Genomic DNA, 23950 nt, shown 5'->3' with positions numbered 1-23950 from the left:
TTGGCCTGAGAGCAAACTTACATATTACATACAACCATAGATTCATGATCTTTCTAAAGCTGATTGGGATGTGAGAATTGTCAGAAAGCACAGAAATATGGGGTCTGAGTAAAGAATAGAGTGCATTGAAAGTCTTAGAGCAGAGACTGGGTTATGCAGTTGGAAGTATAGCCCTATTATTATTTCATAGTTGTCATGGCAAATACCCACCCAAGGCTTTAGCATTTAAGGATGGTGTAACAATAGAACATAATTAACTGTAGGGGGTGTACTTGTGTGTGTTTGCACCAACCCTTGTTTGTATATCTTCATGACCTAAAAGAAAATACAGGGGCTGGAGATGTGGCTCAAGTGGTAGCGCACTTGCCCAGCGTGTGTGAGGCACTGTGTTCAATTCTTGGCACCACATAAAAATAAAATAAAGATATTTAAAAGAATAAAATACATATTGGTGAATAGAGTAATTATTATTTTATTTTTTTGGTACTGGGGATTGGACCCAGGGCACTTAACCACTGATGCACATCCCCAGCCCTTTGTTATTGTTTATTTTGAGTCAGGGTCTTGCTAACAGGTTAGGGCCTTGCTAAATTGCTGAGGATGACTTTGAACTTGAGTTCTTCCTACTTCAGTATACTGAGCTGCTGGTATTATAGGTGTGCACCACTGCACCAAGCTGGATAGAATATTTAAGTAGAGATAGTCAGGGGGACCTCAACACAAAAAGGAATATTAGCATATAACTGGGACAATTTCACCATGGTTTTTTCTCCATGTGAGAGTTTAATTTTTTTCACAGACAATAGAGTGAGTAGTCCCTGAGTAAAAAATATGTCCAGGAAGAGAACAAACAAATAGGGCAAGCTGATGTCTATGAAAGTTGGAATCCTGAGAGGCAAGAAAATGAGATGGAATTTCTCTGAGAGGAGCTTTGAAGAAAAAGTTTTTAGAAACTTTGCAGATAATCCTTAGTCAGAAAATTCAACTTTATGACCAAGAAGATGTTTCCTAGAATGGTGTCATTTCAGGAACAGTGGGAAGTACCACTTCTATTCCAATTTAGTCCTAAACCCACCTTGACTCCATTTCTGAAGGAAGTAAGAGAATTCTACCATTCAAACATCAATGATCTGATTAAAATCTCAGTCTTCTATTAAGTCCTTGAGTGGACAAAGTATTATCAAGTTAAATATGAATGTGAATACCTTTTAGGCTTTTATCAGAAATTACTAATAAAGGAAGAGCTCTGGCTCTATAGTAGTACTTAGGGAAGATAACCCAGTGGAGTGTGGAGTGCAGCTTTCCTTCCATATATCACCTGCCATCATTCAAGTACAAGTTCTCACCAACTTATATGTTATCATCATTCTTTAGTTAGACCAGTTGAAAAGCTCAGAATGTCCTGTATTCTCCTTCAGTTTTACCTCTCTTGACAGCCAGGTACATCTCTAAACCAATTTGTAGAACAGGTTTCAGCTAAATTTACAGACAGATTTTCAAATCAATCTGTGCCTATTCAAAGTCTGCATCCTAGGATATCTGCTCTTCATTGTTGAGAGGAAGAAAATAGGTTTATTAATATAGGCTGTAATTTGACGAACTAAAAGATGGGATACATTAGTTTTGATATAAAGTGATATGATATAGACTTGGTAAGAGTAAATATGGCAAGAAATCGATTTTTGTAAAACATTTTGAAGGAAACAATCTTTGTTGACATTTGTACACATCATGTACATGAACAAAGAAGAGTCAAGGCTACTCAAAGATTTTGAGTCTAAGTAACAACAGTAATACTATTGAGATCCAGATGTTGGGAAAATGAATTGAATTCAGGAGAAGGTATAAAATAAAAAGCCAGTTGGACTGCTAGAAGAAAATATAGGGTTAATACTCCAACATATTGTGCAGGTACTTACTTCCCAAATAAGACTCCTGGAGCTCAAGAAATAAAACCAAAAATAAATAAGTGGGATGGCATTAAATTTAAAAGCTCTGTATAGCAAAGGGAATGATTAAAAGCATGAAGAGAAAGCCTACAGAATGTGAGCAAAATCTTTGACAGCTACTCCTTTGACAGGGGATTAATATTCAGAATACTTAAAGAACTCAAAAAACTTAATACCAAGAAACCAGATAACCTAATCAATAAATGGGCAAAAGAACTAAATAGGTATTTCTCAAAAGAAGAAATACAAATGACCAACAAACATATGTAAACATGTTCAACTTCCCTAACAATCAGGGAAATGCAAATCAAAACTTCATTGAGATTTCATCTCATTCCAGTCAAAATCATAATTATCAAGAATACAAATACTATAAGTACTGGAAAGGATGTTGGGGAAAAGGTACACATTGATATATTGTTGGTGGGACTGCAAATTAGCACCTCTCTGAAAAGCAGTATTGAGATTCCTTAAAAAACTAGGAATGGCACCACCATATAATCCAGCTAACCCATTCCTTGGTATTTATCCAAAAGAACTAAAAGAGTATAGTATAGTGATATAGTCACATCAATATTTATAGCAGTGCACCACATAATAGCAAAGTTATGCAACCAGCTCAGGTTCTTCAATAGGTGAATGGATTAAAATATTTTATACACACACACACACACACACACACACACACACACACACAATGAAGTTTTACTCAGCCATAAAGAAGAATGAAATTATTATATTTTCTGGTAAATATATGTAACTGGAGAATATTGTGCTAAATATGGCAATAAATTGATTTTTGTAAAACATTTTGAAGGAAACAATCTTTGTTGACATTTGTACACATCATGTACATGAATAAAGAAGAGTCAGGATTACTCACAGATTTTGAGTCTAAGTAACAATAGTAATACTATTGAGACTCAGAAAATCAAGAGTCAAATGTTTTCTCTCAAATGTGGAAGCTAGAGCAAAATAAGGGAAAAATCATCAGAAGACATAAGAATAGAGGGAAGACAAGTGGAGTGGAAGGAGGCTAGAAGGGGGAGGGAAGGAAATTATGCTACGTGTATGTATAAATATACTACAGTGAATTCTACCTGTTTGTATATCTATAAAGCGCCAATTAAAAATAAATAGATTAATAAACATAAGGAAGACAAGTAGAAGAGTAGAGGAAGGGGAATAAGGGTAGGAAGAAAGAGAGGGAAAGAGGAAGTCTGGGGACTGAAATGGAGCAAATTAAATTTCATACATGTATGATTATGTCAAAATAATCTCAACTAGATATAACTATAATGCACTAACAAAAGCATAAAAAAACAACAAAAAATCCACTTGGAAAAATGTTTGAAGAGTCAAAAGAAAGAACTATGATCATAGATAAGTAATGATTATTGACTCATTCCTGCTTAATTTATTTTTCAAGAGATATTCTCTCCATTTCCAACCTAAATTGTTGAGTTCAGTTTTATGACTTTGAATCTATTTCACAGTTGGCAAGGGGTGGGGTGGGTGGAAGACTTGGAAGTAGGAGATTTTCTAGCAAATTCTTAGAATAATGGATATTATATCTTTGTAAAAAGGTCTAACTTTAGGAATGAAAATTTGACATTGTTAGGTTTTGATGTTATTTCTTAAACTAAACATTCTGAGAAAGAAACCCTATATATCTGTCAGTGCTGTGTATTCACAGATGTTCTTTAAATTTAAATATTCTTACTTTATTAGAATAAATGGACTAGAAATTCACAATATTCTCACTTTTTATTGTTCCGAAAGTTTAAAAGTTTATAACGAATGGCCATGGGGGTGGGGAGCATGAGAGGAATGGAGGAACTTTAGATAGGGCAAAGGGGATAGAGGGGAAAGAAGGGAGCAAGGGGATAGGAATGATGGTGGAATGTGTTAGACATCATTACCCTAAGTACATGTATGAAGACATGAATGGTGTGAAAATACTTTGTGTACAATCAGTGACTTGAAAAATTGTTCTTTATATGTGCAATATGAAATGAATTACATTCTGCCATCATGTATAACAAATTAGAATAAATAATTAATTTAATAAAAAATTAAATTAAATTTTAAAAAAGAGACAATTGAGGACCAGAAGGTGAAGAATTGCACTTAATATAATTAGAATTTAAACCTAGCATTTCATGTTGGAAACATACACTAGAATGTCATGCAATTCAGAAAAGGGTGTGAGATTCTATAGGGTAGGAGTAGCAAGCAAAGCTACAAGAAGGAGAGAAGATTTTGAAGAACTGGTAGAATTATAACATGCAAAGACAGGAAAGAAAAAACATTTTGGCAGAGAAATTGCATGAGCGAAAGTATGGGGCAACTAGCACTTGGTGGGCTTGGAGTACAATACGTGCAGTAAATTTTTGGAGCATAGAGGAGAAGGGAAGAACTGAGAAGAAGGCTGGGAAGGTAAAAGAAGCTGGAAGGCTCCGAATAACATCAGGCAGACAAATTCAGATTTAATTTTATAGACTGAGGGGACAGAGAGGATTTCTAAGAAGGAAAATGACACTGATATTGATTATAAGTGCAAGATGACCATTTGTATAAAAGTGAGATTCATAATAGCAGCTATTATACATCATATATTACTTGAGAGTATAGCATTACGGTTCTAAATATGTAAATGTATCATTTCATTTAAACTTCATAATAATCCTATATTGTGGACATTCTTGGCCCAAAGTATTGTTATACAAGGTAATTTGTTTGTTGCCCTAAAAATTGGTGACTTTTGCTGCCTTAGAACATTCATTTAACAACCATTTATTTAGCACTGATTTTTGCATGATAACAAGACAGACACAATACACAAAGTGAATTTTTATCCATTTATTCACCCAACATTTTATTCATTGAGTAAATTATTCATTTAAAAATTATTTGAGTTTGTTTCTATGGGCTTAGTGCTGTGCTTTTAATTATGTTAAAAACAGCAGAAAGTATGTGCAGTAGCAATTAACAGAAATTTCCTTACAAATTAAAGAAGTCTAACTATTTTTGAGAGAAAATTTTCACCTGAAATGCAGCTTCAATTCCAGAGCAGATGGAAATTCCTCCTGAAGCTTCTGTAGGTAAACTCTCTAAGAGCTTTCTTCTTTCATTGTCACTTATTATTTGAACTAGCTGACTTTTGACTTGGGCAGTGATATCATACTCAACTATTCCTACCCAGGAACCATTTTTAATGGTTTGAAGCAGGAAATATTTGGCTGCTTGATTCATTCGATTTAGCCGGTTAGAATCCTAAATAATAAACCACAGGAAAAAGAACCAAATAGTTTTGACTAAAGTATAACAACAGACCCACAAAATATGTTGATAAGACTTTTCTATAAATGGTAACTGGTCTTATTAAAGGAAGCAATTATAATTTTTTACAATTTATAAAATAGAAAAATAGTGTTATATATATTACAGAACATGTGTAGTTATGAAGGAGCTCATCTCTCTTTAACTAGAGATGATTCTTGGTCACTAAGCAACCAAATTAGTTATGGGGAGAGAATGAGGAATGGATTGAAATTGGGGACTGATAATGCACATTGTAGAGACTCTATTATTACTCCTTAAAGTCTTGGTGCCAGTTGGTTAAAAATAAAACTGCCCTAGAGCTCACAGAATCAATTCATGCTGTGGTGGATGGACCTCAGTCAGAGACTGAAGTCTTTTCATCAGTTGGGGACTAAATTACTCCAAAGGCAAAACTTAACAGAGATTCAAATGAATCCAGAGAGACTCAGTTCTTGTCTCTGGAAAAAAATGTGTGTGTGTGTGTGTGTGTGTGTGTGTGTGTGTATAACTTTCAAACATACCTTCCCCATTTGGTGAAGAATGTATTTTTGATCTTTAGCATTCTCTATTCTGCCTCAACTATGCCATCCTACCGGGTATTTCATCATATTGCATCTGTTTGTTTGTAATCCATTCATTTCAACAATTATTTATTGATTATCCATATGTGATAAAGTCTGCTCTAAGGCCATAGGGATGCAAAGATGCATCATAAAAAGTTTTGATTTCTCATGAAGCTCCCAATGTATTAGGGAAAGGCATTTAATCTATTCTGGGGAATGAGGATAAAAATATAAATAAGACATGAATCCAAGTCCTAGAGAAGTTCCCAGTCTATTATGGTTTAGATATGAAGTATCCCCCCAAAGCTCATGTATGAGACAGTGTAAGAATTTTCAGAGGTGAAATGATTGGTTTATTGAGAGCCTTATCCTAATCAGTGCATTAATCACAGATATGGATTAATTGAGCAGTAACTATAGGCAGGTAGATATGGCTAGAGGAGGTAGGTCACTGGGGGTGTGACTTTGGTTTTATATTTTGTCCCTAGTGAGCAGAGCTCCTTCTCTTCTTCCTGTTGCCATGTGATGAGCTGCTCTCCTCCACTGTGCCCTTCTGTCATGGTATTCTGCCTGACCTCTGGCCCACAGTCATGGAACCAGCTATCTATGGACTGAACCTCTGTACCATGAATCCCAGATAAACTTTTCCTTAGCTAATTGTTCTTGTTAGGTCTTTTGGTCAAAGCCATGAAAACAAAAGTGACTAAAACATAGTCTTAGGAGAGATGTTGTGTCTGATATCAAAATAATATATGGAGACCATCAGAAGGACCCTTAGTCCATCTACTCCTGGAGAACATAGGTACCTTTACCAAATTTTGAAGGATGAGTCTGAGTTAACCTGCTAAAAAAGAAAGAGTAAGAAAATGTTATGTATTCAACTAGACACTCCTCAAGTACATGGATCTCTATTCTTAAAGTCTAGCACAAATACCTACTATTTACTGAATGTAGAAATTACTGGTTGGATATTGCCATTTATTTTTCATGGTGATGAATTTTACTTGGTTTTCTGAACATAAATCATTTATATAGGTGGTACACATCAGATAAAGCTGCATTAAGAATTCTTATTTATCTTGTTCCTTGATCTGAATTATAGAGTTCGGCAGCCCCTAATCCACTTTATTTTCATGTCTTTCAATTATTTCCAGTAGATAAAAAAGCAAAGAAAATATTTCCATATTTCAATCTATAATTCTGAGTCTCTAAATTAAAGCATTACTAAGGGCCTAAAAGTCTTAATACTAAGACTTCACCCTTTTCTGGAACAAAAGGATACTTCAGTTTGGCTTGTTTAACTCTGTTGGCAACTTTCCTTCAATAAAATATTTCACTGTCCTTCTTGAGGTCCTTACTACAAAAAGTAGTGTCACTTTTTGTCATTGTGCAATTTAGAATAACCCATGTACAGGAAGAGCTCAGAGGGTTCTTATCTATTCAATCTTATGAAACTTACCTTCATGTTTTCAGACTTATCAAGAACTAAACACACAATTCTTTCACTGATCCTCAGCAATGAGAAGGCAGGTGGAGGGGGCAGTGCCACCATAGGTATGGTGTTTTTAAAATCCTCAGAATTGCTGATTACTTCCCATGTACTTCTGAAATTGCACTTTATATTGTGTAGGCTTGGAGCTTCTTGGTTATGGTTTTTTGCATTACAGAATTCAACAACCTGGGAGGTTAATATAATGAAAAAATATTTTATGCATTTGAAAATCTGTAAATCAACCAAATGTCAATCTCTTAGGCAATTTTGTTTTTTGAATAAAATATGACTTATTCAATAAAAATTATAAGGCACATTTTCAATAATTATAATGATAATAACTAAAACCAAGAGCTTACCATGTGCCCATCAATGTTAAAAGAGCTTTTTATTAATACTAATACATTTAATCCCTTAGTTCACCTGTAGAGATGTTTTTAAAATATATGTTCTTTGATTATAAATTCTTATAATATTTTAGGTATTGGCATACTTACAGAATCGATACTTTGCGTAAACATTATGGATGCTTTTTTCTGTTTGAATTTTATCAGGTAAGAATTGACAGTTCTTTTCATACAATTTTGTTGTATAATTAATTCTACATGGTATATTTACACAACTGCCTCCTTGACACTTATAAACTCTATTTCTGCCGGTGATACCTGTGGAACACCTGAGAATATTTGACAATTAATCTTTGAGGCAATTTAGTCATTAGCTTAAAAAAATCTTTACAGGTTGTATTTATGATGATCATAGTTTTTCTTCTTATTGTATACTGTATACATCCTATTTTGCTTTAAAGAATTAAAAGTTCCTATCAAAGCAATTATCTATTTTCCAGATATTGCAGAGGGAAATTTTTGGTAGGACTTCTTGATAGATGAAATGGCTGAGTTCTTTATGGGATTAGTTGCTGCTGTCTTGTTTGCACTAATGGCTAGAAGTTCCCCTCTCCCAGATCTCTTTCCTGCTGGCCTTATGTTGGTAAGTCAGGCACCTGGATGAGGGAATTAGAAAACCAATCACTCTGGATATCACCTTAATTTTAAGTTATTTGTAGATTTCTTTTTAAAAGAGACTTCTCCAGAGGGATATGTCATGACATAGCCACAAGTGTTTCGATTATTCAAGGAGAATTTTTATCCAAAGGGAAATGTGACTGTGAGAAGACAGTGAGGTGCTGTCAAGAAGGATGATACAATAAAAATTATGGAGGCATTTTAGACACATGTTTATTGCATGGAATCAGCCACAAGTGATAGTGATTATAGCAAATATACTGGGATGTAACTGTATCTCATCTTTTCCATAGGCTCCAGTTCAAATTGGAAATGATGACTGGATTTCATTGTCATTTAGTGAGTATCCTAATATGTATGCTTCCATTGCCCAAAACTTGGTGGATCTGTGTGAACAATCATGATGAATATTCTGCAGTAGGAACTAGATATTTAGGAGGAATATGACATAAACAAATGTAATCAATGCAATACTTTTAAAAATATTCCCCTGAAAACTGATGCAATGGAGTAGAGGAAAGGTCTTTGTTGAAATCCTGTACCTTTCAGTTTGTTCATTATGATAAATCCCTAGCCCCAGGAAGACATATGACATTCATGAAGTTAATGGCACCCAATTTTAAGAGGATTCCCCCAATCATTTTGCTCTTTCAATATAAGAATCAAGAGGATAGTCTATTATTACCTATGATGCTAGGTTGAAGTTCTAAAATGACCTTTATAAATACCTAAGAAGTTCCTATTTGGCTCCTTAAAGCTGTTTGGTTTCTAACTCAGTCCACATTTAGCAGTACTTAACCATTTTTATTTATTCTTATATAATAGGAATAACTTTGATCTCCCAACATATGGTAAGTCTATCTATCTAGTGCATAACTTCAGTCTGAGTTCTGACAGCTATGGTAGAGAGGTGTAAAATATGTCAAATTGTCTACAAATGCTCTGGAAGTTATGTGAACTTTAATTAGACAATCAGCTGCTTTAAACTATATATACACAGACACACACACAATAATACACTTATGTATGTATATGAGATTTGTAGATTCTGTATATATACACATACATTAATTGATGTTTTTATTTATATATATAAGTTATTTTAGGAAATGAAAACATCAATTATACACACACACACACACACACACACACACACACATATATATATATATATATATATATATATATATAAAAGTTATTTTAAGAAATAAAAACTTCAATTATTAAATATTGGGGCAAACATGAATGTCATTTGAAAAAAGTCAAAGAAAGGAAAATAAGACCAGTTAAAAACCTCAGGTCATCAAAGAATTTGAGTATCCATGCCTTGTTGCTTCAATTTTTTTTGACTTGGAGAAGTAATAAGGCTTCTCTTCATTGTACTCATCAAATACTCCCCAGCGGAGATGGGCCCACTCATGAACCAACACTCTACCTGTGGGAAAACATTTTCAAATATACAGTTATATCAGGTGACAATTTTTCCTGTTAAATATTTAACTGTCAACATTTAATGTTTTTTAAATAATATATCATATGACATTACAGTTTATTACAAAATACAGCATATCACTATTTTTTAATTACACAAGTTTGATAAAGAAAACATTTTTTTGAGTATTTTCATGGACCCCAAAAGATTGTTCTTCAGGCATTTGTAGCTATATATTAGGAGAGACTAACATCTACAACATAGTTTGTAAGTTTGTTCAGGTCAGGAAAGGCAACATTCTTTTTGCATTATTCATCTTTATATCTATCCACCTAATTATTCATTTATTATTTTATTTATCCAAATTTTATTGCCCACTTTTAATTGTGTTCTTGAACAAATTACTTTTCTATGCCACAATTTCTTATGCTAAAATGCATTCTCAAGGGAATAGTAATGTTTTTAATGGGGCAAAATTTGTTCTTGGGGGTAAAAAGTCAGATATTACAATGATGTGAGTCTCAGGATCCTAAGTCCCAAGCTAACAGTGTAAACAGTTATATAGTGTTTCTGGGACAGTAAAATGTCATAAGGGACATTAGGAAAAATTGCATAAGAAGGTTCAATTACATGAGTAAAGATGATAAAAAGATGGATAAGCACTACTATAGATTATATATAATTACAGTGATGTGGAAATAAAATGATTCATTCAAAATTTAATACATCGTTAACCTGCATTATGTAACAATTACTATTATTATTAACTTTATATTTAGCATGGCACTAGGCACCAGAAAATAGGAAGATGAGTAAGATACAGTCCTTGGCTTGGAACTGCTTAGAGATGAGAAAATTCAAACTTTTTTTTCCCTAAAGAACTCAGTGGATGGAAGGATATAAATAAATCAACAGTGTAAGTTGCAGGAAGGAAAACAAGTGAGGGGAATTTTGCATTAGCCATGATAAGTAAAAACTTCTCAGGATCTGGGTGCAGTGGCCCATGCCTATAACCCTAAGGACTTGGGAAGCTGAGGCAGGAGGATCACAAGTTCAAACCCAGCCTCAGCAACTTAGTAAGACCCTTAGCAACTTAGACCTTGTCTCAAAATAAAAAATAAAAAGGGGCTGGAGATGTATCTCAGTGGCAAAGCAACCCTGGGTTAAATACGTAGTACCAACAACAACAACAAAACCCAAAACCAAAACCAACCAGCCAGCCCCCCGCCTCCCACCCCTGGAAAAAACAACAGCAAAAGAACAAAACTTCTGAGAAAATGGAGATAAAAAAAAGGAGAGGTCAGAAATATAGTCTGTTCTGTTTTGAAGTATGCTTTTGTATTGTAAATTTACCACATGAGATCTGAAAACAGGTGAAAATATCAGTATTATGTAGAGTTCATGTTTTTTCATTTTGTCCTTGCTACTCAAAATATCATTTTGAATCATCAGGATGAACATCTCCTGGGAGCTTATTAGAAATGAAAATCTCATCTCAGGAGGTCAAGCCCTGGCCCAGATCCACCCACACCAACCTGTACGGGTCCCAGGCTCACAGCAGGCCCTGTCCACTCCTCCCCTGGCAGGGCAGACACCCACCAGAGTCTAGCCTCTGATGAAGGACCACCCCTTCTGACCAGCAGACCATAGAGGGAGGTCAAGCCCAGAAGCCTAGATCACCCACACTAACTTGCACAGGACCCAGATACAGGATGTAGTAGCATTCATTGAGGGACACCAGGAGGGTCTGGAAGCCTAACATCAAAGTGAGACAATCTGCATGGAATATAGGAAAGAAAATGCACTATCTTAGATCCACACTGCAAGAAAGGAAGACACATAGACAACATAAAAAAACAAGGGAGGAAAGTGCCCCAAACAAACCAGGACACTATAATAACAGAACCCACAGACAGTGAAGTTGATGAAATGTCAGAGAAGGAGTTCAGAAAGTTCATAATTAAAATGATCTGTGAATTAAAGAATGACCTAAATGAGCAAATACAGGCAAAAATTGATCATTCCAACAATGAGATAAGAGAGCAAATACAGGTAGCAAAAGATTACTTCAAGAGAGAGGTAGAGACTCTGAAAAACAACCAGTCAGGAATCTTTGAAATGAAGGATAAAATAAAATAAAAAACTCAATAGAAAGCATAACATAGACTAGATCACTTGGAAGAAAGATAACTTATACAATCTTATACATTGGAGAGGCCTGGGTCTCCTTGCTATGACTGGGACAAAGAAGAGTTTTGAAAATGTCATTTGTTGGGGATTCATTTTCATGCATGACAAAAAAAATGTATCTAACATATCAAACTTGTGTTTCCACAGATAAAATGACATCAAGTTTGTTTTTTTTTTCTCTTAAAGTGAATTGATTTAAAGATAATAATAGAGAAATTGTACCGTGGGTACAGGAGTGTGCCTGAGGTTGGCAATGTGTATGCATGACTTAGTCCATGGTGGTACAAATACAATCATCTCCGTTTTCTTAAATGTTGAAAACAATTTTACAATATAGTTTAACTATAATTGAAGAATTCCATTATTGATGAATATTTCTCTGCATTCAGGTTTCCAGTTCAGGGGATTATAAAATGTAAGGAAACTTTTCCCATACCTTTACTAGTCCTAGGAATTACATTTAAGATTATTTAGCAGCTTTTGGTTGTTATTGGTATCACTTGCATTTCATTAATTTCTTCTTTTATTATTAGTCATTTATTTTGTTACTTTTTGGTTTCTAATACAATTCTCTAGCTGCTTTACCAAGTTAATTGCTTAGCTAATTTATTTTTGTTTGTTTTATTGTTGTTTAGAAATAAGGTTAAAACAAGTACACTGACTACTATTTTTGGCCACATCCTACAAGTTTTAGTATAGCAGTGTCAATAGTCTCTTTTATTCAACCTATATACTTAACATTTGTTTCCACAGAGTTTTTAAGGTGAATTTCAATTTTTATTTCCTCTCTAATTCTACACCAGATTGGGGTATTTGATGTATTTAATGCTGAGATTATTTTGCTACAATCCTTCCTGTGTCCTTGAATATCATACACAAATTTCAGATTTATTTGTACAAATTTTTATATCACTTTTAATAGTATCTTTAAGTTTATAAGTGCAAAAATGCAAAATTGGTAAATGTTTCATTTTTTTCAAATATAATTACTATGCACTATTCTTAAATAAAACCTTTATTATGCATAATCTTTCAACTTCAAGTATGGTTATATTAGACTTAGTTTTCAGATCATAACTCAAAAAGGAAATCAATATATAAAGTTAAATTAATAATTGTTTTCATATGATTAATGTAATCTTTGTGTGTATATGGAAATATCACAGTGAATCCCATTAATATGTATAATTAATGTGTGTGAATTTATAAAGAATTGAAAACTGATTTTGGTTCTGTCATACAGTATTGACATTTTGGGTTAACATTTAAGATCTTAGGAGAACTTATCTTTACTGGGTTAATAATTCTCTCTTCTACTCCCTTTGTAGCTCTAACAGACATTTTATTGACTCAATAACTTTTTTTCAAGAGTCACAAAATAAACGTATTTGTACTTTTCCATGTTAAATTTATCATGAGAGAAGTTCCTTACTTATTACTCAGAGGGAGAATGAAAATGCCAAGTACATAAAATGGAGTGCTAATTTTCTGTCTTTTTTTTTTCTTTTTACCATCCCATTCCAGGCTTTCTGGGTCTTCAGATGAACAACACTGAATTCTCCAAGTCGAGTCAGAACTGACTACCATGATAATAGAAGGATCTTTTGTCATAGGATTTTAAAATCATGGGTCAGTCACATGTTAGAAGAGTAATAGCCACTTTCTTTCATTATGATAGGAATATTTATATTATTATTTAGGTAGGCATGTGGTCTATTATTTCATTTCTGTTCCTAAAGGAATCATATTTCTAAGAAAAAATGGGAAGAGTTTCTTTTTGCAAAGCCTAGTTGCTCACCCTTACACATTTTCTGAAGGTGATACTAGATTTCAGTTATTATAAGTTACTCGCCATTAGCGCAGAACCTGGGATATAAATGGGTTGAAATTTATCTAGGAAGTTTAGTTTCTTCCTCCTTCTTTTTGATCTTCCCATCCTCAGTGTGTGCATTCTGCTCTGGATTCCTTGGGCTGAGCACACATGGTCAGGGTACTGTCCTTTTGAAGAAAAGGCAGATCTGGAAACCAGTTTTTCTTTCCCTACCATCAGATTCTAATTAATGTGAGCTGTGATTCCCTTTGTACCTAGTGAGATGAGCATCTGTCTTTCAGACAATATCTTTGGGGTAATAAAAGGAGGATTTGTCTGATTTCCAGATATGAGGAAAAGCATTAGATATCCCAACTGTGGCTTTAGATCAAACCACACTTGTTAGTTGAACTTCACTATATATACAACTAATGTTTCGGTCATGACTCCTATGTCTATTTCCAAATTAGTTCCAGACTCTGAAAGAAGATGGCTGTGCTTTGTTTTTGCCAGATTAAAGCAATACAGTGAACCAAAACCAAATACACCAACACAAGGAACAATGTGAAATCACATATTTTTACATTTTTGATACACCCCACCATTAAAAATGGCTTGTTGACCCTTTCTTTCTTAGTGTCCATCACCCTCTTTCCTTTATTCTGTTCTTTTTTCTTGGATTGCTAAATTCCTGGAACCCCAAATAACTTTTATTTATTCTACAAAACCGTACTTCAACTCTTTCATGTTCATCCCCAACTTACACATTCAAACCCATCATCGGGAAGTGATTATGTTTATAAAGAGCTTCTCGATAACACTAGTTTTGGAGTCACCTTTGAAATTGCAAAACACATTTCCAAGGAGGCTTTACATTTTAACTAAAGGAATTAAAATGAGGTCCTTGGACCAGTATACCGGTTTCTCTAAAAATCTAGAGATGTTTATACATGTAAATCTCTCAGACTACCATGGGAAGGGCCTCAGCATTCTGTGTTTTAACAAACTCTCCTGATGATTCCCTTTAACACTGAAGTTTGAGAATGCCTGCTCTAAGCCATTGTTAATCAGTAATGCTTTCTGAGGTAAAGGCATTTCAAACTAGCTATTTCCCGATTAGCTAAATATTCATCTGGTAAAATGCTAAGGAATGAAGTAAGAGAGATAAGTTAATGTGGTATAGATGGTTTTATGGAAAGGGAAAAAAACCAAAGGATAGTTGTGGAAATATTCTTATACCGAAAGAAGATATTGAGGTGCACCTAGGAACAATTTGCCAACTCTAGTTTTAGACAGTATTATAAAATGACAGAGTAAATTATATTGGGAAAGGTACTGATAGAAATCTGTTAGAATTCAGTTGTGTGTAATTGCTTATTTTCTTGCTCAATTACCTCTTACAAGAAGGTTCAGTTCAGAGAACAATACAGATTCTGGAAATAGGTTTTTAAGCACTACAAACCCATACAAAGAAGGGGAGACAGAGATGGCTGGCATAGTTCCTTGTTTCCTACATTAAGATCTTGTATTTGATATCCCAGCCATGTGCCCTCTCTCTTGCAGCAGCTCTGACTGGCTTTGGCTCTCAAGACTCAGTCTTTGTTCTAGCTGTTGGGAGTTACTCTTGTTTCTCACCCTTTTTCTTCCAGAGGCCTGGGTTAATCCCATCTGTCTGCTTGTGCTTCACCCTCCTTATCTGGACTCTTTTGATGATGGTGATCACTGGGCTGGTGAAACTGTGTCTTTGTTCAAATTAGCATTTGCTGCAATTGGAAAGCACAGAAGAATTTGTTGCATGTGAAGTTACTATCACAGTATTTCTGGGTTTGCTTTTGCTTTAAGACTGTTACTTAATAGTTTCAGTGGCAATATGATATGTTTCTGCTATGAAGCTATTTTCTGTTTTCCTTATGCAATTTGAAAAAAAAATCTTCTGAGGGACCAAATAGATTTTTTTTGTGTGTGTGTCCCAATAAAATTTTATTTATAAGAACAGGTAGCAGGCTGGATTTGACTTGCAAGTAGTATTTTATGTTGCCTGATTAACACTTAATGTAATTATCGATATGGCTGGATTTCAAGAGTACTAATATTTTTTATGCTTTTTTTTTTTCCTGGTTGGTTTGTTCCCTTTCTCCCTTTTCTGCCTTCTAATGGATGATTTGGCTTTTTAAAAAAATCATATTATTTTATCTATTGACTTTTTGGTTATATCTTTTTGTTTTGTTTTGTTTTAGTGGTTACTATGAGGATTACAATATGCATATTTAAACTTCTATACTTAATTGGAGTTAAACTCACTAATCTTAGATCTTTTGGTATGTCCCACAGTTCCTTGAGGTTTTGGTCAGTTTTTTAAACATTTTTTTCCTTTTTCCTCTCTAATATTCCTGTAAATAATGTTTGTTTTTACTGACTCTTTTTTTATGTCGACTTCATTCTGTTTATGAAAACTAAATGACCAAAATACATTGTATTTTTCACTATCTAAATTTACTTTTGTTCCTTTTTTTATGGTGTGTGTTTAGACATTGTTATTTAAATTTTTTAATTCATGTTAATTAGTTATACATGACAGTATGCATTTATGCACTTTGATATATCATACATAGATGGGATATAATTTCTCATTTTTCTGAGTGTACATGTTGCAGAATCATATTGGTCATGCAGTCACATATATACATACAGTAATGATGTCTGCTTCATTCTACTCTTTCCTATTTCCACATTGCCTCTCCTCCCCTCCCATCACTTCCCTCTACCTAATCTAAGGCAATGCTATTCTTCCCTAGTGCCCCACACTTATTGTGAATTAGCATTCACATATTAGAGAAAACTTTCTGGCCTTTGGTTTCGTGGGATTGGCTTATTTTGATTAGCATGATATTCTTCAACTCCAACTATTTACTGGCAAATTCCATAATTTTACTTTTCTTTAAAGCTGAGTAATATTCCAAACAGATTTTTGAGGCATTTTATAATATCCCATAATGAGAACTAAGGCAAATTCAGTTATATAACCTCAACTAATGTCATGCATAGTGTATACACCTGGTGAAATTTCTGGTTGGAAATGCATATCTTGAAAGGTGCCAATGTTTAGGTCTTACTCTTTTTAGGTCTTACTCTTTTAAGAGTAACATTTCATGGTTCTAATTGGGATTAATTAGGAAGGAAATTTTAGCAAAGTGTGTGCCAGTTCAAACGATTCTCTCCACATTTACTCTTTAAAACTCTTTGGGCAACTTGTATTTTACCATTTTATTTTATTTTTTTTCTTACTCCCACTTAAGTTCTGTTTTTTTTCTCCTCTCATAAAATTCTTAGGATGACATATGAAAAATAATTGTGAATATAATTATTGCAACATAGACATTTGAAAATCACATGTATGACATTAACAATTTATTTTTATTTTCTGACAAAATTTTTAAAAAGTTTACAAGTCGATTGCTTACTCATCCTCTTCTTGAAATACTTAGGTCATTTTTGAAACAGTGTCCTGTGTGAAAGCTTACCTTAGTATTCTGTTGGGATTCCATGGAGAAATACTGGGAGTGTGTCCCATATGACAAGAAGAATGTGTCCTTTTCCACAGTGCTATCAATTATTACAGTGTCATTCATCCAGAAATCATTGCTCAGGGTTAATACCTCACTTTTTAGCTGTTTAAATGTTGTTTAAATACTAATGACTGTAGAATATAATAATTCTGTTATTTTTCTTTTAAAGATTATTTGCAATTTTGCAGTTTCTGATCTGAAAATAATATATGGCATAACACCTTAGACTTGAGATCTTTCTGAAAGCTCTTTGGGATGCAGCAGTTGTCAGTTGGAAAGTGTGGAAATAGAGGGTCTTAGAGAAAAACAGGGTATGATAGGAGCCTTAGGTTGCAAGAATGGATTTATAGTTGAGGGCATGATTCTATTATTATTATTATTATTATTTTAGTTTTCTGGGTAAATACCCATGCCAGTCTTTAGTATTAAAGGGTGCTATAAGACTGTGGGAAAGCCACTCATGAGCTACTTGAGGGGTCTTTACTCAATACTGAGCCATGGGGACTTAGGATTTTTCCTTGGGAAATATCCTGGCTTTTTCATGCATACCAGACCACCCAAGGCATGAGATCTCTGTCTTTGCTTTACTAGTGAGACAACTCTTGTGGCTCTGGAGTTGGGCGTAACCCATTGGGAACTGGACAGTCCACCTCCTACCTTATTTGGCAAAAAACATTCCATTGGAAACCTTTGATGTCCCCCCATAAAATAAAGCAAGTGTAGGCTCCATTGATATCTCTTTCCAGAGTGGAAGCTCAATCCCTAAGGTCAAAGAGCCGACCTGCCCCCGCTTTTCAAAATTACTTCCCAAGTACTGTGTTTTTTTTTTTTTTTTTTTTTTTTGCTGTTTTATCTTTATTAGCTTTTATTCCACAGCCAGCCCACTCCACAAAGAGGGATCCCAATTCCATCGTCTGCACTGGACATGGGCAAGAATCGACAAAGAAGAACTGGTGTGTGTGTGTGTGTGTGTGTATGTGTGTGTGTTGGTGTATTACCCTCAGTTTACTCATCTTCATGATGATATCCAAAAGATACTGCTCATGAGTGACTAGAATATTTGAATAGAGAGAGCAAGGGCCTTAGAAATAAGGACCAGTAAATCATTGGAAAAGCTCTCATGGATATTTTCTTGATCTAGAATCTTGAAATAATTTTTCATACAGGATAGAGAGTGAAGCTCTGGACACTAAATAGATTCAACAAAATTGCAAACTGACATGTGCTGAATGGAATCCTGAGAAAAGACAAAGTAAAAGATAGGGACTTCTTGGAAGGGAACTTTAAAGAAGATATTTAAATCTCTGTGGTTAGCATTTAGTCTAGAAGAGCCAACTTTTTTGCTTAATTAATTTTTGTTTTAAAGTGACAAAAATTGTATCAATTTATCATGTACAGCATGTTTTGAAAAGTGTATGCACTTAAAACTGTGAACGGAGATGTTTGTTAAAATGAGATATCTAAACCACATTTCCTACTTGATGGCCCATACTCATTTTGTATTTTTCCAAGTACATAGTTGAGGGTGAAATGAATGTGTTCTGCTTTCTTTCCATAGTTTGTGAACTGCCTGGTGTCGGGTTCATCTCTGTCTGGGAGGAGGACTGGTGCTGTAACTCCAAAATGAACTTAAGAATGTTTAAAAAGATCATTAAAACATCAGAACAGAAAATTTAATATTTAGTTAGAAAGACTCTGATGCAATCAATTTGTGGCAAAACTGAGAAGCATTAGAATTCTTTTTTCTCTGAAAAAAAAAGCATTCTTTTTTTTTTTTCAGAGAAGATATTGATACATGTTTGTAGCTGTCATGTTTTCAGCCTCCTGTATTCAGAACTTCTTTCCCAATTCTCAGGAATTCATATAGAAACATTTTTGAAAGAAAATCTTTTTTCAGTCACTTCAGGCAAGTAAGTAGTTGCTATAGTGACCATGTCCTATTATCAAAGAAAAAAATATGTGAGAATGACTAAGTGAGAATGGACTGATGGAGCAGGGCTTATCTCAGGCATTCCTATCTTTTGTTGTCATTACAAAAGTAACTGCCTGATGAGGAGTGTCTCTGCCAACCATTCCAACTCTTTCGCCCATCAGTCACAATCTACCACTTCATCCTGCATGTTGAAAAGCTTCCCAGTCTTCTACATCCTTTATCAAAGGCAAGTACCTGGCAATAAGATAAAAGACATAGACTCTAGGGTCATCTAGAGTTGGTTCTAACCCTGACTTAATATTTTCTGCCTATTAAATCTTGGCTGATTTATATAACTGCTCTGAGGTTTAGTTCCCTTGTTACATAAATGGACTATTTTTAATCTATGGTTAATTAAATCATAGAATAAATTATAAAGTACTGTGCACATATTCAATGAAATTGATCAATAGCATTATCATTTTCAAAAAACCTTCAAAGAGAAAAACATTAGTTGATGTAAGCTAAAGAGGACAGTCTGTATCATTTGGACAAAGAAGTCTCTGAGTTACATAATGACAACAGAGAAGAAGCTGGATTTGGAGTCTGGGGTTGGAGGATGAGTGATTGAAAAAATCACATGACTGGTAACCTTGTTATTCTGCAAAACAACTTCAAAAATTCTATCACTTTATATTCTAGTGTTTGGAAGCCTGAGGATAAATGATGTATAAGGTTAATAGTCCCAGAATACAGCTTACGATCTAGTGGTGAAAAATTCTTATGTTGATCACTTCTACATAATCAAACCCACTGAATTGTTGAGAAGATGCTGGATGATGGAGTCAATCTCTTCATCTTGCTAGCAACCTCAGTCTGTAGTGCTATTTTCTTCATTGTAGTCCTTTTCTTCCATGAGGCTTTTTGACCTAATGAAGCCCACAGTAGATCGTTCTTCAGGAATTTTAAGGCTTACTTGTCTATTTTCTTGAAGAGGGTCTAGTATGCTAAATATTGTTACTGATGAAGTGAGAAAATAGTTTAATTGAGTTCACAGTCATGGGATCAGTCAGAAGCTAGAGTTAAGGGGCCTGAAGACTGACAGCATTGGCTGGGATCTGAGAAAATCACAACAGGAATTCCAATAGCAGTCATTTCACTGCTGGCTTAATGCAGATGAAAGAGTTCTGTTCCTAAGGATCCCTCTCCTTTTTTAGACATTTAAAGATGCTTATGTCTCAATAGATTATCACTTTTTTTTTGAAGCAATACTGTCTGTATGTTATATACTAAAGATGTATTTGGTGGTTTGAACTGAGGTTTGGATGAGAAGGGAACAATTGATAATACATGATTGTTCTGGTTGTGCACTGTACAAGTCCAAGGGATGCCATTTACTTTGAAATCACTGAAATGATATGTTCTCATGTCAGGATTTATTTTGCAAGTCCTTTAATTAGATGACTGATCCTCTGGGGCTAGGTAGTTGGCTAATGAGGGTTTCCAAGCAGAATTCCTAGACTGTTCCTTGTAGATTCCTTCTCAAAATTGTTTCTGGATCACAGACTGAAGGTGCAAGAATGGGAAAAAATAAATATACCATTTACATGGATCTCAAAAACAACATCTTACTATTCTCATACCAGATAAAGTAGACTTCAAGCCAAAATTAATCAGAAGAGACAAAAAAGGTCATTTTATACTGCTTAAGAAAAGTAATTGTAAATATTAATGCCTCAAACAATGGAGTGTCTACATAGATCAAACAAACCCTTCTCGATATTAAGAATAAAATAGGCCACAACACAATAATACTAGGTGACTTTAACATGCCTCATACATTGCTAAATAGGTCATACATACAAAAACTAAACAGAGATGCTACAAAACTAAAAAATACAATTAATAATTTAGACTTTATATATATATATATATATATATATATATATATATATATATATATATATATAATATTTCATCCATAAATGCCTGAATACACTTTCTTCTCAGTAGCACATGGGACATTTTTGAAAATAGACATGTTTTAGGCCACAAAGAAAATCTTAGCAAATAAACAAAATAGAGATATGAGATAATAGCTTTCATTCTATCAGATCATCATGGAATGAAATTAGAAATCAATGATAAGGTAAAGAATAGAAACCACTCTAACACCTGTAGACTAAATAATATACTTTTGAATGATGGAAAGGATAACAGAAGAAATCAGAGGTAGAATAAAACAATACTTAGAGGCAAATGAGAATAATAATACAACATATCAAAATCTCTGAGACACTATAAAGGGTGTTCTAAGAGGAAAGTTCATAGTGTTCAACTCATACATTATAAGAATAGAAAGATAACAAATGAATAAGCTAACATCACATCTCAAAGTCCTAGAAAAAGAATAAACCAACATGAAAGTCAGTAGAAAACAGAAGATAATTAAAATCAGAGACAAAATAAATATAACTGAGATTAAAAAAATTAAAAACTTGTAATGAAACCACCATTTGACCCAGTTATCCCACTCTTTGGCATATATCCAAAGGACTTAAAATCAGCATACTACAGTGGTATGGCCACCTTAGTATTTATAGCAGCTCAATTCACAATAGATAAGCTATGGAACCAACATATGTGCCCTTCATAGATAAATGGATAAGGAAAATGTGGTACGTATACACAATGGAATATTATTCAGTCTTAGAGAAGAACAAAATTATGGCATTTTCCAGTAAATGAATGGAACTGGAGTCTATCATGCTAAATGAAATAAGCCAACCCCCGCAAAACAAAGGCCAAATGTTCTCTCTGATATGTAGATGCTGACTCACAACAGGCAGGGGAGGAGAAGAGGAGGTTCACTGGATTGGACATGGCCAAATGGAGGGCAAATAAAGGGGAATAGGGATGGAAAGACAATAGAATAAATTGGATATAACTTTCCATTGTTCAAATGTGAATAAATGATCATAGGGTCTCTTCATCATGTACAACCACAAAAATGGGAATTTATACTCCATATATATATGAAATGTCAAAATTCACTGAGTTGTGGCTCAGTGGTAGAGTGCTTACCTGGCATATGTGGGTTCAATCCTCAACACCACATATAAATAAATAATAAAAGATACATTTACAACTAGAAAAGTCTTTTTTTTTTTTTTACAAATATTCTACTGAGTTCAAAAAGCTAAGCACACACACACACACACACACAAACCTAATCAATAAATGGGCCAAGGACCTGTATATCATCAGAAGATGATATACAATCAATCAACAAATATATGAAAAAATGTTCATCATCACTAGCAACTAGAGAAATGCAAATCAAAACTACTCTAATATTTCATCTTACTCCAGTCAGAATGGCAGCTATTATGAAGACAAACAACAATAAGTGTTGGTGAGGATGTGGGAGAAAGGCACACTCATACATTGCTGGTGGGGCTGCAAATTGGTGCAGCGAATATGGAAAGCAGTATGGAGATTCGTTGAAAAAATTGAAATGGAACTACTATTTGACCCAGCTATACCACTCCTTGGTCTATACCCAAAGGGCTTAAAAACAGCACACTTCAGGGACACAGCCATATCAATACTTATAGCAGCACAATTCACAATAGCTAAATTGTGGAACCAATCTAGATGCTCTTTAATAGATGAATGGATAAAAAATGTGGCATATATGCACAATGGAATATTATTCAGCAATAAAAGAGAATTGCAGGTAAATGAATAGAGTTAGAGAAGATAATGCTAAGTGAAGTTAGCCAATCCCCAAAAACCAAATGCTGAATGTTTTCTCTGATATAAGGAGGCTGATTCATAATGGGATAGGGAGAGGGAACATGGGAGGAATAGATGAACTCTAGATAGGGCAGAGGGATGGGAGGGAAAGGGAAAGGTCAGGGGGTTATCAAGGATGGTGAAATGTGATGGACATCATTATTCAAAGTACATGTATGAAGACACGAATTGGTGTGAATATATTTTGTATACAACCAGAGATATGAAAAATTGTGCTCTATATATGTTATAAGAATTTTAATGCATTACACTGTCTCATAAAATAAAAAAAATAATTAAAAATATTCTATTCTCATGTATAACTAAAAAAACAAATAAAAAATTAAAAATTAAAAAAATCAATGGAAAAAATAGTTTTGAGAAAATTAACAAAATTGATTTGATATACCCTTAGCCAAGCTAATGGAAAGAAAGAGGGAAAACTCAAGCTATTAGAATGTCTGATGAAAAAGGAAATATCAATGCAGATACTATTGAAATAAAGAAATTACCAGAAACTTGAAAATTATACTTCAATAAACTAGAAAAATCTTGATGACTTCAACACATTCCTAGAAACATGACCTACCCAAATTGATCCAGGAGGATATAAACAATTTAAACAGATCAACTTCAGAAAATGAAATTGAGGAAATCATCAAAAGCTATCAATAAAGAAAAGCCCAGGACCAGATGGATTCTAAGCCAAGTTCTACCAGACCTTCAAAGAAGAACTTACATCAATTCCATTCAAATTATTCCATGAAATAAAAAAGGAGAGAACCCTTCCAGACTCATTCTATGAGGTTAGTATCACCTTGATATCAAAACCAAAGACACATCAAGAATACTTCAGACCAATATCACTGATGAACATAGGTGCAAAAAT

At 34.1% G+C, this 23950-nt stretch overlaps 1 pseudogene; it reads right to left on the bottom strand.

The window, feature by feature from the left end:
* The window catches only part of LOC114092562 (calcium-activated chloride channel regulator 4-like), a 53609-nt pseudogene extending 34324 nt beyond the window's left edge, over positions 1 to 19285 (bottom strand).
* Between the last annotated feature and the right edge of the window lie 4665 nt (positions 19286 to 23950).

This window comes from Marmota flaviventris, chromosome 10, assembly GCF_047511675.1.
Source record: "Marmota flaviventris isolate mMarFla1 chromosome 10, mMarFla1.hap1, whole genome shotgun sequence".
In the NCBI taxonomy this organism is placed as follows: domain Eukaryota; kingdom Metazoa; phylum Chordata; class Mammalia; order Rodentia; family Sciuridae; genus Marmota; species Marmota flaviventris.
The sequence above is the reverse complement of the archived record's forward strand: the minus strand, read 5'-3'. Positions and strand labels throughout refer to the sequence as shown.